Genomic DNA, 14765 nt, shown 5'->3' with positions numbered 1-14765 from the left:
CAATCATGAAAGCATTGACAATAATTGTAACTTCGCCAAGCGCTCTAATAAATGGGGGGTTCATCATAAATCTGATGCTGTCTTTCTCTCAGTTGCTTTACAATTTGATTAAACTTTTAGAAGCTATTTTTTACATTTAGCACACACGTCAACATATGTATGGATAACAGGGTGCGTAGCCAAATCTTTGAATCAAAAATAAGCACTTTTTAAAAACTTTTCAAGCACTTTACAAAAATTTTCAAGCACTCAAAAAATTCATATTCAATCAATGATATTATTGAAAAACAAAAACTTTTTATAAACAGTTTTAGCGTTAAAAAAAAACAAAAAAGAAACGGGCCTAAATCAAAACAATCAGTACCTTCCCGCATCACTGAGTGAATTCAACTTGACCCTGAACTCAGAATAAAAGTACCCTTACCCCCTACGTCAAAAAAAGTGTTAGAAGTAAAATAAAATAAACAAGAACAAAAATAAATTAAATCAAAAAGAAAAACATTTCATACGGATCTGATATTCTCTATCCGAATTGGAGCACTCGGGTTTCGGTTTCAAGTGTGCGCATGCGCAAGTCATAACATGGGTACGACGCGTCAATGATTACGTAGCAAACTCCCCATTTTTCGTGAAATGCATGGGATCCACCAGATATCACTGAAGGAAAGAAAAAAAGTTATTCGGAAAAAAGCACTTTTTAAAAACGCCAGCTGAAAAAAGCACCTTTAAAAGCTTTTAAAAACGAAATCCCCAAAAAAGCACCTTTAAGTACTTTTTACAAACGCTACGCACCCTGGATAAGATATGCTACAATTTTGTCGGACATCCGATGAAAAACTAATCTTTTTCTCGGGTATCCGGTAAAATTGTGATTTCATATGGTACATATTATAACTGCTTTGGTAGGTGCGCGTGAAGTCGAGCACTTTACGATAGAACGAGGACCGATGCAGCGCACCCTCGGTCACTACGTAGGCTGATCAAAGGGGTCACTCACCCGCACACTGACCGCAGCTAGTGATGCTTGACTTCGGTGATCTGCTGGGAACAGTGTCTTAACGATCAGTCCATTTCGATCGCCTATTGCTTCGCGTTTATCATTAAGATTGCCTCTTAAGGATCATTCTCAGTGAATGAGATTTTTCGCAGACGAAAGGTATAGATGAAAATTATTGACCCGCGAGTGAACCCCATCAGGTTTCAAATGCTATTATTTCACATGTTGCAAGACATCCTGTGAGAATGGCCCTTTCGTGTGGGGGGGATGAGAAGTCATTGAGTGTCAATCATGATCCACCCAATAAAAAATTTCAAGTAAAGAAATTGAATGTAAAAAAGGAGTTTATCTGTTGTAACAAGAAAGACCCTTCGGCCCGAACATGGATGCACCTCCCTGTCTTCCCTACATTTTTGGTGGGGGTACTTCCCGGGGTGTTAAGTAACCCGAAACTAATCGACTGTCACAAAAGGGGGATTGCAACCTGCGGGGGTCAACTAGCTTTCAAAAGATACCAGAAGAACATCAGAAAAGATAACATCTTATATTATGCTTTTTCTCGTTCTAAGAAAATCTTAAAAAAAAAAAACTTTTTTAACTCTAAAACGGCTTTATTTATTTTCAAAATGGATTTATCATTTTATTTAACATGCACTTTTTTCTAATTATATCTTGAATTGTTTATTATTTTGATTTGATTATTTAAGAGAACTAATAATAACCAGAATATTTAAATTTATAAAATTTTACTATGTAGCCATATGAAAGTAATTCATATAAAGTAACATTAAAAATAAATTTATATTTTCTCTATAAATCAAATAAAGTTTGTTAGTTTTTTTTTTTTTAATTGATTTGCTAATTTGTAAAACTTTTTATGTTAAAGTAACACCTGGAGTTCAAGATTTTATTTTTTTATTACTTATTTTATTTTTCTTTCAATTACAATTCAAATACAAATATTTTTCACAACCGTTTTTTTCATTTTAATTAATTTTTTTCAATTTTTTTTTTAAAGATTGTTACGCCGTTTTGAAACTAATTAAATTCTACCACTTTAAAAAACTATGTTGACATTTAATCCATTGTTTAAGTAACTATGGTTGCTTACTGTGTAAATTTGATTTAAACTTAAATACGGGGTGTTTATAAAGTCCCGGACCCATTTTGATGTTTAATAACTCATAAAATAATAAAGACAGATTAAAATTAATAACATAAATGGTTAGATAGACTCAAAAAGTTTCATGACCCTTGTCAATGAACTTCCACGTGTGCCCCCTTCGTCGCACGGGCTAAACAGGGCTAAGTGCCTGTTCATGTTTGGATGATGTGTGGTCTTGTGTACTAGCTATTTTTTTTTTCTCCTTACCGTGGAAAAACAAACTATCCCAGCTATTGGAGTAATTAAAACTATTTATGGAATGGAAAAATTGCAACCTTTTAAATTTTTTTAATGTAAATGTTTTTTTAAACCTACAAATAAATGTAGGATATATTTTTTTTTTAAAAAAGGAAAACTGCAGTTCTGTGATGCTTTATAGCATATTGGAAGATCTTTATGTCATTGTCTCGATTTTAATTAATCTCACTTTATTCAGAAGATAAATTCTTTAATTCTGAAATATCTTTAAAAAAACAAGGAAAAAAGTTTAAAAAAAGAGGAATAATGTATTTAAAAAATAAATTCCACTCTCAAAATGAATAAAAACAAGAAAATTATTACTTGTATATAGAATGATAATAATAATAAATAAAATGTATATAGAATGAACTAAATAAAATGTATATAGAATGAACTAAATAAAATGTATATAGAATGAACGAATTATCAGCGAATATAATTTTCATAATAAATTACAAGCTTATAAATAAAAAGTAAGCTATCGGTTTTTAAAACGCTCCCCATATCAGTTCCTTAAAAGGACAGAGAGAGAAAAAGATTTTCAAAAAGAGTTGAACAGAGTAAGACCAGGAAGGAAGGAGCAAGACCACCTACGGAGAAGATTAGACCGCAATCGTCTCTTGGAAAATGAACTTGGGGGTGGAAGTTGCCTTCCTCCCTTACTCAAAGGTAGAAAGTGACTTGAGTTTCAAAGGCAATATTACAAAAAGCAATCAATATAAAAAAATAATTGACTAACATTTTCGTGGATAGGAAAGATTGAAAAAATTATTAGCATTTTTTTTTTTTTTTTTGAATTGATCACTCCGATTCTTAAACAAGAAAAATCGATTCAAAGTATGACAAGCCCGCCATAGACTTTACATGTTAAAAGCAGAATTGAGGAGTCTGCTTGGTTCAATACTTTTCTCCCTGCAACCACGAACGGGGAAGCGACTTTCTGATCATATGAGCTCGCCCCCTGCTCATTGTTCGAGTTACGATTTAAATGAATGCATCTTTCAAAGTGTTTCCTTTAAAGAATGGATCTCCAAATTTCAAAGAACTGGTTTATTAAGCAGCTTGTTTGCATAAATTATAGAAGGGTTGTCAGAGAATTCTTCAATTTGGCTATTCAATTTTGATTTTAATGGGATTTTCTATAAAAAGTTTTTTTTTTTTTTTAAATACTCTTTTTAAGCTTTTTTATTGGCATCAAATACTTATTATATAATTATATTTTACTGAAATAATTTAATAAAATATTAATAATCCAGGATCTAAAATAATTTTAAGGTTCGATCCTCGGACCGAGCAAAGTTGATTCGGCCTTTCATCCCTTCAGTGGGTTGACAAATGAGTACCAAGCATCCATGGGAACTAAACACTGGGGGTTTCGCATTCGGCTGACCACCTAACCGGAACGTCTGCTCCAGCACCCCAGAGCCCAAGGTCAAGAAAACTGAGATGGGCGCAGTAGGCCTTGACTCTCTATGGGTTGTCGCGCCACTGAGTTTAGTTTAGTTTTTAAATAATTTTACAGAAATAAACGAAAAATTAAATAATGTTGCATTGTTGATTTTGTGTATGAAAAATCAATACAAAATATCCTGCGATCCTTCCACGAAACTCCCTTTTCCTAATCTTGCAGTTCCCTTGTCTTTTGTGTTTGGTTCAGAATGAGAAGGCTAAGAAGTTGGACGGCCATGTTCAACCCCCGTGGTTGAATTGTGGCGACAGGGTCCCAGAACGATATCGAGATCTTGACCTTTTCCCTTTGGGAAGTAAATAATTTTGGTTTTCTTCCCAAGGTTTTTGGTGCAGAAATTTTAGAAAGATTTTATCTTTTCTTTATTCAAAAGATGTCTTTCTTGCGCATCTGAGTGGGGGGGGGGGCAATGCTTGTGACTTTTCTATTCTCATTGGAGAGTGTAATGAAAAATAAAGTAAAAAATTTGGTTTTCTCTTAGACAGAAATTTTCATTCTATATTATTTTTTATTTTTTTTTTTTACAGTAAGTACTTTTAATTTCCACATAGTTTTCAAAAATTATATATTTTTAATACGATATAATTTATAACAACAACTGAATCTCGAAATGAAAACACGAACTTTTACACCCTTTTAAAAAGAGTCTTAACTCGCGTGATTTCGCCGTCGGATCAGTAGTATATTTTTGGTAGTTGTTACTGCTACGAATTTCACAATTTTTTATTTTCTTTTTTAATGTGATGATAATTTACAAAATGCAAAAAAAAAAAAAAAAAAAAAAGAATTAGTGTGTTCCAACAAAATGCGAGAATATTACTCATAATATTCAAATAAAAAAAATATTTTATCCAAAAAGCTTTTTTTTGAAGTTGACGCTTCCGTTACTTTATATGAGTAAAACATGTTGTTATTAATAAAAGTATCTTGCAGAAAGATAGTACTAGATGTCGCAGAAAACCCGAAAAAATTCTGCCACTTCAACAGCTATAAAATAAACTTTCTCGCAATCCTGTTTCAAAATTGCTTCAGAAAAAAAGAAAAAAACATACTTTTCCATGAAATAATTTTTTTAAAAAATGGAAGAAAAAACGAATTTTTCGCAGAGGAAAATAAAAAAACGAATAATTTTTATGAAGCACATTTTTGAGTCACGGTTATGAAGTATGCTTGAAACCGGTAAATGATTTTTACTGTAACTCGAATTCAACAATAATTACACAAATTGTAATAATAAAAAGGATTTTATTTCATAGTGGTTCAGTGGTTAAATCTAAACTGAAACTTAACAAGTGAAGAAAAAATAATAAAAAAATTGTTTGCGCTCAGAGCCATCTGGTATTATAAATCCTCAACAAACATTAACTTAAAAAAGTTCGAATAAAGCCATATCAAAATAAAAATCTTTCAAATCCTTTCATTTCCCGTCACTATTTTGATATACATTGAAAATATGAACTTTATTTTAAAAACAAAGTTGATACAAGTTGCTGTTTGTAGAATTAATCCATTTTTAAATAAACGCAGTAAGAAAAAAAAATCGAGCAATTGCATATATTTTTGTTTTCATATAATGATATTGTATTGTAATGCTATTTTATAATAGAAAAATACACGATGAACTATAATATTCTTAATTTTCAAAAATAATACCTAATAGGATCTATCAAAATATGAATGTAAAAAAGTATTCACATGGTTTAGATCAGGGGTTTCCAACTGTCGGCCCGCGAAGCCTTTTTTGTGGCCCTCGAACTAAAATATATTAGTTGCCATTTTTTGCGGACAATTTTCGTAAAAAATCTAAATGGCTTTAAAATACTTTTCTCGTTTATAAAAACCTAATTTCTTCGTTTCTATGAAACTTAACATACCAACGGTGCAAAGAAATTCATTTTTCAGGTTTTGCATCCAAGAAAACATTTATTCAAATACAAAAATAATCGTGTATGTTGCTCTTTTTTATTTCATTTTTTTTTTTGTATTTTGTGAATATAACTTAGCATGTGCGTATCAGAAATTTTATCGAAGAAATTCTCCGATTTAACTTTTTAACATTTGTTAATTTAAAATGTAAATATCTATTCTCTGGTAGTTGCAGCAGACAAACCTCAATTTATTCATTGAATATTTTGTGTACTACTATGTAAGTTTTAATGCCTTAACAATTAGATATCTGTTTCACATTAATTGTTTAATACATAGGTGCACATTAAATTATTGTAGCCCGAATTTTTATTTAGTATTTTTAAAAATATTATGAATGACGATTAAATATTTTCAAAAATCTAATTATTTTAATTTGTAATTCAATACTTTTGTTTTCTACAACTTGGTAAAACTACGACAGTAATATTTAATGTTCCTTCAAACATAAAAGAGTCCTACATAAAAATTTGACAAAGTTCCGGCCGCCATTTGATTTGTGTTTTTAATTGTGGCCTCAATTAAGTTGGAAACCCCTGGTTTAGATGAACAAAAAGAAGAAAATTAATTCGCAGGATATACTTTTTCACTATACCTTGAATCGTATAACAAAACAAATAATTTAGTAATCAACAAAACTAGTCGAACAATGAATATAAATAAAATCAGCTACAATTTTTGTAACACCTATGAGTTCGAAAAGATTTTTTTTTTTTTTTTTCAATCCTCCAGTGTATTTCAACTAACCCAAGTATATATTTTCTGATTCTACTCTATTTTCACTTAATTCACAGGCCAAATTATTAGATGCACTCTAAGATTCCATGTAAAATCTTAATTATCAGGTGAATTATCAGCTTTGACCAGACTGGTTTACTTTCACGTATGAATTGTTTAACATTGTAATGTAATACGTTAAAAATAAATACAAAATAAGATGTGTATATAAAAAGTCTCCAGAATAAAAACCCATGTTTAAATGCCTGTAATTTCGTGCAAAACCTGCCATTATTAAAACACTAGAGTGCATCTCATAATTGAGTCTAATATACCAATACCTGATTTAGTAAATAAATATTCTATATTTGCACAATATATCGTCTCATTTATATTATATATCGTCTCCCCATTGATACACTTAGGTAAACAAGTAAAAACCGCGTAAAAATAATAAAGCTGTATAGTATAAAATGATCATTAAGAATTTACATAGACTCTTCTAGAGAGTCTAATAAAATGGCAGTACATGTTAAAATAAAAATCGCATCTAAATGATGCGTGAAATCCATCTGCCGGCATGTTCGATCAGAGAGTCATGCAGAACGTTTCTTAAAGCACTATATCCACTCCATAATAATTTTCATAACATGGTATCAATATTTGTTTTAAAAATAAACGTTTACTTACTTTTCTGTCTCCTTCCACGCCATGTTTACCTCTCTTAAATGAACCGGCAGAATGTGCATATTTGTTGGAAGGAGTCTACCGTTTCAAGGTCGACTCTTTTCCTCTCTCTTCATTTCAAGTCCAGTTTTTCTTCTTGTTACTTCCTCCTCACAAAACAATGCATCGTTGCCTCACATTATTATATAGAGAATAAAAGATTTTTTTTTCTTTTTAATTTTTTTAACAGCCTGTTTTTAATGCTTTGTCTATGATTCATCACTTAAACAAGGATAATTCTTTTTAATAAAAAAATATTAAAAATGTATAGAGATAAAAATAATATAATAGGGTTTAGTTATAAAATAATATAATAGGGAGGAGTTTAACTATGTTCATTTTGGTAGAAGTAGTAGCTCTGATTAAAATTAAAAACAAAGATTGTTTTTAGCGCCATTTTATTTTCTTTTATTAAAAAAAAAAAACATTTATCTTCGTACCTTGGAGATTGAGAGTAGCTTTAAAAGTCTGAGAAAAAAACTTTTTTTTTTTTTTAAATGAACATACTGCGCAGTTAGAGCGTAAAGCGTTCATAAGTTTATTTCTTAGTGGTTAAAAAAAAAAAAAAGAAGAAGAAAGAAACGAGAGAAAGAAATGGCTCAATAAGTTATTCCTTCTTCTGAATCTTGCCACCAGTGCTCCGCTTACATAATATTTTAGTGCCCATTCACTTTAAAAAACAAAGTCATAATGAGATTTAAAATAATTATGACAATTCTTTCAGATAATACTTTGTAGGGTAAAAACTTCAAACGATAATGAACGACAATAAAAGAAGTTGAAATCTTGGTTTGATACTAAAAATGAATAAAGGAGATTCACATGATCATTAGAAGGGGCAAAATTCGTGGCTTAATGAAAAACACGTTGATCCACAATTTTATGAAGTGTATTTTCAAATCCTGAGAGAGTGTTATCGAATGCAAGAAAACGTTTGACAGCAACTATACAAACATTTCAGATAATGGTGATGCTTCGTAAAAAGGAAATCTCTTTTCCACACTTCATTTAAACGTAAAACAATCTTAACCGCCTACCTAACCAATATTATTGAAGGAAAAAAACCTATTTTTTTTAAAAATTTCATTCACAAATACAAGGAACTAAAACACAAGTTCTAAGTTGAAATTTTAATTTCTTACGCGTAAAAAATTATTAATTTACCATCAGTGTACTATCGCAAGTGATCATAGCAAATAAAAAACGTTAAATATTAGTCTTTATATATTTTCCATGATCTGAAAAATTCTCTGCATTACTTTCGCTCGCGAACGCCATTTTTTTTTTTTTTTTTTTCTATGTAAATTCATCCACCCATCGTGTGTGTACAAAACACGTCCCACAAATAGTCGCAAACAAAAAGTGGCAAACTTCCAATCACGACAGATTGTTTTGCTTCCGGCCGAATAAAAACGTGATAAAACAAAACAAATTGACGAATTTCGTTATGCCCGAGTCATCTCGGGATAATAAATATTTGCAATCTATACATACACGAGTTAACTCGGGATAATGAGGGAAGCTCTTAAACATCACATCATGACTGAATTTATTCCTTTAGTACTTTTTGTCTTTATACTAAAGTGTGCCGTCTTGATAGCATGCAGAAATGTATTTGGCCACATGTCAGACTGTTTAAAATCGAACTTCACATACATAAAATAAAGCATTTTAAAGATATGCAATCGTTTTAACAAACACATTTTTATGACTTCCAAAAACTAAATACACATAAAATAAAGCATCTTAAAATGTCTGGTCCTAAATTAAAATGGGAACTTTTAATTTAGAACACCTACATGCATAATCGGATCATTTGGGATAGTAAACTGATGCTACATTAAATAATTTTTAAACTTAAAAAAAAATTTAAAATGTCAACTTAGAACTTGTGTATTATGTTTTGTTCTAGTGCCTTGTATTTATTGATCGAATAAAAAAATAGGTTGATTTTTTGCATTTTTTTCTTCAAAATAATTGTTAAGGGAAGTAGGGAAATCATCCCTATTTATAATTTTTTCGCCACCTTTATCACCCTGAAGAAGAGAGAAAAAAAATTGTGTCGAATTAAAAATAAAAGTTGAGGTTTTCAGTTTAAATTTTGCCTCAAGAAACTATTATTACTGAATAGGCGAAAAGAAACAAACAAAAACAACCAAGAGAAATAGTAATAGACATTATAGTCAACTAGAAATTTAACTAGCATCCTAATTTTCAACTTCCGATTTTTAGGTTAATCAAAACTAGTCTAGTCACCAATAGCATACAAAATAAAAAAAACTAATTCATCTATTGACAGAATCGGAAAAGAAATTTTACCTGAATTTGGTTGTAAACAATAAAATTTTTTTACATCAAAGCTGAAATTATCTTTAAAAAAAAATTAAAACAAAACATTCTGAAACATGACTGATTTTGACAGAGTAGCTTTTTACAAAGGAAGAAAAAATTCACGTAAAGTAATTTCCATTCACTGCAATAAATGTGTACAGATTCAAATAATGCAACGCTTACCTCATAAAATAAATACTTGTTTCAAAGGGTTGAAACCACGCCAGGACTAAAGTTATCATTTCATAACACACTTATCACTGCACGAGTTTTAGAAACAAGAAAAGGCATTCAAATCGATTGACTGAAACGATCTTTAACAATGTTTAATCATGAAATACAACAAAAAATAAATAAATGAAACGAAAGACTTACCGAAAGAAATAAAAGTCAAACTTTCGAAAGAAATCTATTTTCGAAAACATTGGCCTCTCTCCAGAAAAACGCCAAAATCTATCAAAACGTTTTTCGACAAATTATTTTAAGAACACTTTTTTTGCTAACAGTTATTTAGCTGCAACAATTTTTCCACAAAACATGCAAGTTATTGCTGAAGAGTGACTTTCTGATCATGAAGGATTGTTCTTCTGCCAAATAATCTTAAGGATGAAGGCGTTGAAATTTAGAGCCACCCAGGTCTTTTTTTCAATGGCAGACACTGAACGTCCTTAGCCTGTGAAGATGCCGGAAGTTACCCAGTGGACACCTGTGAACCTAAGTCACGCAGGCGAGCAACATTACCCACGCCACAGATAACCGCTTATAGGGTGGACCGCGAGCGGGATTCGAACCCGCAGCTTCTTAATCAGGCTCGCTAACCGTTCGACCGCCTAGCCGGCGATGTATAGTTTTATTATTGCTAAATCTTTGATAGAGCTGCTGTGACTCCTTCCAATAAGATCGATGATTCCGCACCGACATAAAATATAATGAATGGGTAGAGACAGATCCGCCGTGAGGCTAACCGTAAGGGTGTTCGTATATGCTGGTTTCGCAAATGCGGGTTAGTTCCACGAAGGCTCCCTTGTCTTCTGAATCGTGTTCAAAATGACGGAGTAGTGGTAAAACAGGCTGTTCATCGTGGTTGGATTCATTCGAGTTATTCCAAATATCAGTACTTGAAATAATAATATGTAACTTTTTGTCTACTTTTATGACATACAAATTAATTGTATAAAAATTTCAATTATTGCTCTAGTCGAACACTTTACGGTAGAACAATTTAACGAGGACTCTCGTTCCCTACGCAGACTGATATAATGGTCACCCACCCGCTCACTGACCGCAGTCAGTGATGCTTTACTTCAACTGGGTCTTTATAATCAGTCAACTGTGGGGCCTTAACAGAACGAAAATCATGAATACATCGAGAATAATTGTGATTTCGCGAAACGCTCTAATAAATGGGGGTAGTGGGTTCGAAATTCATCCTAAATCTGGTGCTATTTTTCTCTTATTTGTGCTAGAATTTCATTTCCCGCAGGGTACATTTATAACATACAATTATAACATTTATGCGAAATGATATAAAAACCGTATAATATTCAATACTACAAATATTTTATAAGATATAGTTCGAAGGAAATTTACTGCATGACGATATAAACATATTTTAATATCTTTTAAACTAAATTAAAACAAAAAAAAAAAAGTTTCGAAAGGAAGTTATGGATGTTAGTTATGGACGTAAAACTTAGCTATCAAGTGGAGACATCCTTCTTCCATTCATTTACTTACATTTTCAGTAAAATTTTTTTAAATTAGCTTTTGTTAAAAGTAGGATATTTTTACAAAATGATGATAAAAATATTTTATTTATCAGGGTTTTTAAACTATTTACGTGTTCGTAAAATTTTTACTATACTTAACTCGAGTGCAATCTCTAATGCTGAATATGTTTCGAATTATTATTTTTTTTATAGTTATTTAATTTTCTTGAAGAAAAAAAAAACTGACTTCAAAAAATGTATTATTATTCTTCCAATGAACTCATGAGGAAATAATTTCCAATGATGTCGTCTAAATGAGTTACAATAATTATGTCATTTATTGTTTTGCTTGTTACTTATAAAACCGATAACTTCAATAAAATGCTATGTCTACAAACCCACACAATTAATTGCATTTATATGTGCTTCTATTTTCCATCACCTGTTGAAAACAAATTTTACCGCTTCCGTGATTATCCCGAGTTAACTCGGGTATGTATATACTGCAACTATTTATTATCCCGAGATAACTCGGGTATGTATATACTGCAACTATTTATTATCCCGAGTTAACTCGGGTATGTATATACTGCAACTATTTATCATCCCGAGTTAACTCGGGTATGTATATACTGCAACTATTTATTATCCCGAGTTAACTCGGGTATGTATATACTGCAACTATTTATTATCCCGAGTTAACTCGGGTATGTATATACTGCAACTATTTATTATCCCGAGTTAACTCGGGTATGTATATACTGCAACTATTTATCATCCCGAGTTAACTCGGGTATGTATATACTGCAACTATTTATCATCCCGAGTTAACTCGGGTATGTATATACTGCAACTATTTATCATCCCGAGTTAACTCGGGTATGTATATACTGCAACTATTTATCATCCCGAGTTAACTCGGGTATGTATATACTGCAACTATTTATTATCCCGAGTTAACTCGGGTATGTATATACTGCAACTATTTATTATCCCGAGTTAACTCGGGTATGTATATACTGCAACTATTTATTATCCCGAGATAACTCGGGTATGTATATACTGCAACTATTTATTATCCCGAGATAACTCGGGTATGTATATACTGCAACTATTTATTATCCCGAGTTAACTCGGGCGTAGCAGAATGCGTCAGTACGTTTTGTTTTATCACATTTTGACTAGGTCGGAAGCAAAAAAAATAATAATCTAATGTGATTGAAAGTTTGCCAAATTTTATTTGCGAGTTTTTCTGTTGGACTGCATAGATATTTGTGTGTAATTGTACTTACGATAGTTGCTGAATTTACATAGAATAATGTGGTATCACTTTGTTTTAAAAACTATCCTATTTTCCCCTTCATCACCCGGGATAGTCAACTGATGGTAAACTAAATGTTTTTTTATGCATAAAAAAATTTAAATTTCAACTTAAAATTTGTAAATTAGGTGTTCCTTGTGAAATAATAAAAAAAATTGTTTTTTTCCTTCAAAAAAATTGTTAAGATGCCATTGTATTTTTTTCTTATCGTCATTTTGTACATCTTTGAGACCTTCCAATGAGATACCCCCAATATTTGTGTTTGAACCCATTGATAGAGCTGTATCACCTGATAATTATAATTTTATGCTCCATCACTTTATATGGGTGTTCATATTAACATCCCCTCTGCGTCCAATATTCCGGGATTATAGGGCACACTCAAGAGTTGTTTGGATAATCTAATAAGACTAATAAAAAGAGTTTACCTATCGGTGACTCCTGTAGAGATGAGATACAAAAAGCTGTCCTGGCGATCAATAATATAAGAAACTGTATTAGTCAAACAGTTAAGACAAGGTTATTGTAACCATTAGGTATTTTTTTTTACCCCTTTCATGATATCACGTTCATTGTTGGAAACCTTTAGACATAGAAGAAAGTTGCTAGGATCGAATTCACAGCACGCATTTATTAGGGGGGGGCGAATTGAAAAGGATTCAGAATCAGAAAATCGATCAAAATATCGATCCTCTTTATCTAATGTTAACATTCATTTTATTTTCTTCCGAATTAATTTGAGTCCAGACAATAGAATAGGCGGAAGTTTTTATTTTTTTCCCTACAATTCTGATTTTTTTTCTCTTTTTTTTTTTTGTGGAGCTTAAAACGAATCCACATTTTGGGACCCATTTTTTTTTCTGGAAAAACAGAAGAAATCTGGGATTTTTTTTTCCTTCCAAATAATTTGAAGATGATGACACATAGAGAGAAAATCTTGTCCGCAGTTTAATAAATCGTAACTCGGGAACTAAAAATGTACGCTTCGACGGGAAAATGAGGGAGAAAAATGAATAGAAAAATTCTCTCGTCAGGTCTTGTAACAAAAAAGCATATCTCCAACCCCTATTTCTACTCTATAATGGATAATTTCTACTATAGAACCTTAAAAAAGAACTTGATTTAACTTTGGAATAACCCTCATGTTGCAAGTATTTCCCTCATCGATTTATTCCTCTGCTTTAAACCTCAACTATGATTTTTAGTATTTCAGCTTTTATAAGTGCAGGCGATATTTTAAGTTATGGAATCTGACACAAAAAAGTATTTTCTCTGAATAAACGTATTACTTTATATTCTCTATACATATGACATCCCAATAAATAAAACAGACTTCAACAGTATTACAGCCTATTACGCAGACGATACTAGTATTATTATAAAATCCAGAAACCCAAACCTTGCTCTCATGAAACTACAAGAGCACATTTATGAAATAGAAGAATGGTGCAGAAATTGGAAAACAGCCGTCAATGCCGAAAAATCTGAGATCATAGTCATACAAAAAAGAAGAATCAAAATACTTCCTCAATGCAAACCAAAGCTTTTTGATATTCCAATAGTAAATAAAACAAAGTACCTCGGACTCACCATTAACAGCAAACTCACCTGGACCGACCACATAAAAAATGCAATAGACAAAGCCAATACAGCAATAAATGTAATTCAACCTCTCATCTACAACCGGAATATTTCACTTAAAAACAAGAAACTGCTATACACTTCCATGATCCGACCCATTCTAACATATGCTTCTCCTGCTTGGGCCACAATTCCAGACCATCTAATGAAGAAACTGAACCAGTGTCAAAACAAAATACTCCGTAAAATCACCTGTGCCAGATGGTTCACTCAAACATCCACAAAGATCTCAAAATCCCGACTCTCTCTCAGCATATTTACAAATTTAATGCAGATTTTTATGACAAAGCTATCAACTGCAATACAGCTAACTTCAATGAAATATTTAAATTTGAAAACTTTAAAAAAGACAAAAACCTTAGACCAATAGCTGCACACTTCACCTCTGACGCCTCGTACCGAAACTATCAACATAAGTAAAAATCTCCAACTCTAACATCAATAGTTCACAGCAATAGTTCAAAACATCAACAGATCTCAACTGCTTCAACTACTATACCAAACTTGAAATCTGAACCTAGTAC

General features: G+C 31.5%; 1 protein-coding gene across 5 annotated transcripts in view; it reads right to left on the bottom strand.

The window, feature by feature from the left end:
* Window positions 1-14765, bottom strand: part of LOC107436625 (multidrug resistance-associated protein 1) — a 158432-nt gene that overhangs the window by 111397 nt on the left and 32270 nt on the right. The window contains exon 1 of one of the 5 annotated variants that reach the window (XM_071178172.2): window positions 9946-10286. The exons of 1 other annotated variant lie outside the window; for it this stretch is intronic. The gene's annotated coding sequence lies outside the window, so the exon portion shown is untranslated. Of the gene's footprint in view, window positions 1-7203; window positions 7360-9753; window positions 9847-9945; window positions 10287-14765 lie in introns of those variants that run through there. 3 more of the 5 variants (XM_071178180.2, XM_071178174.2, XM_071178173.2) reach the window with 3 other exon arrangements.

Source organism: Parasteatoda tepidariorum, chromosome 1 (genome assembly GCF_982258835.1).
Source record: "Parasteatoda tepidariorum strain Cologne lab strain chromosome 1, Ptep-v5.0, whole genome shotgun sequence".
Taxonomy (NCBI): Eukaryota; Metazoa; Arthropoda; class Arachnida; order Araneae; family Theridiidae; genus Parasteatoda; species Parasteatoda tepidariorum.
This window is presented reverse-complemented; position numbering and strand designations above follow the sequence as displayed.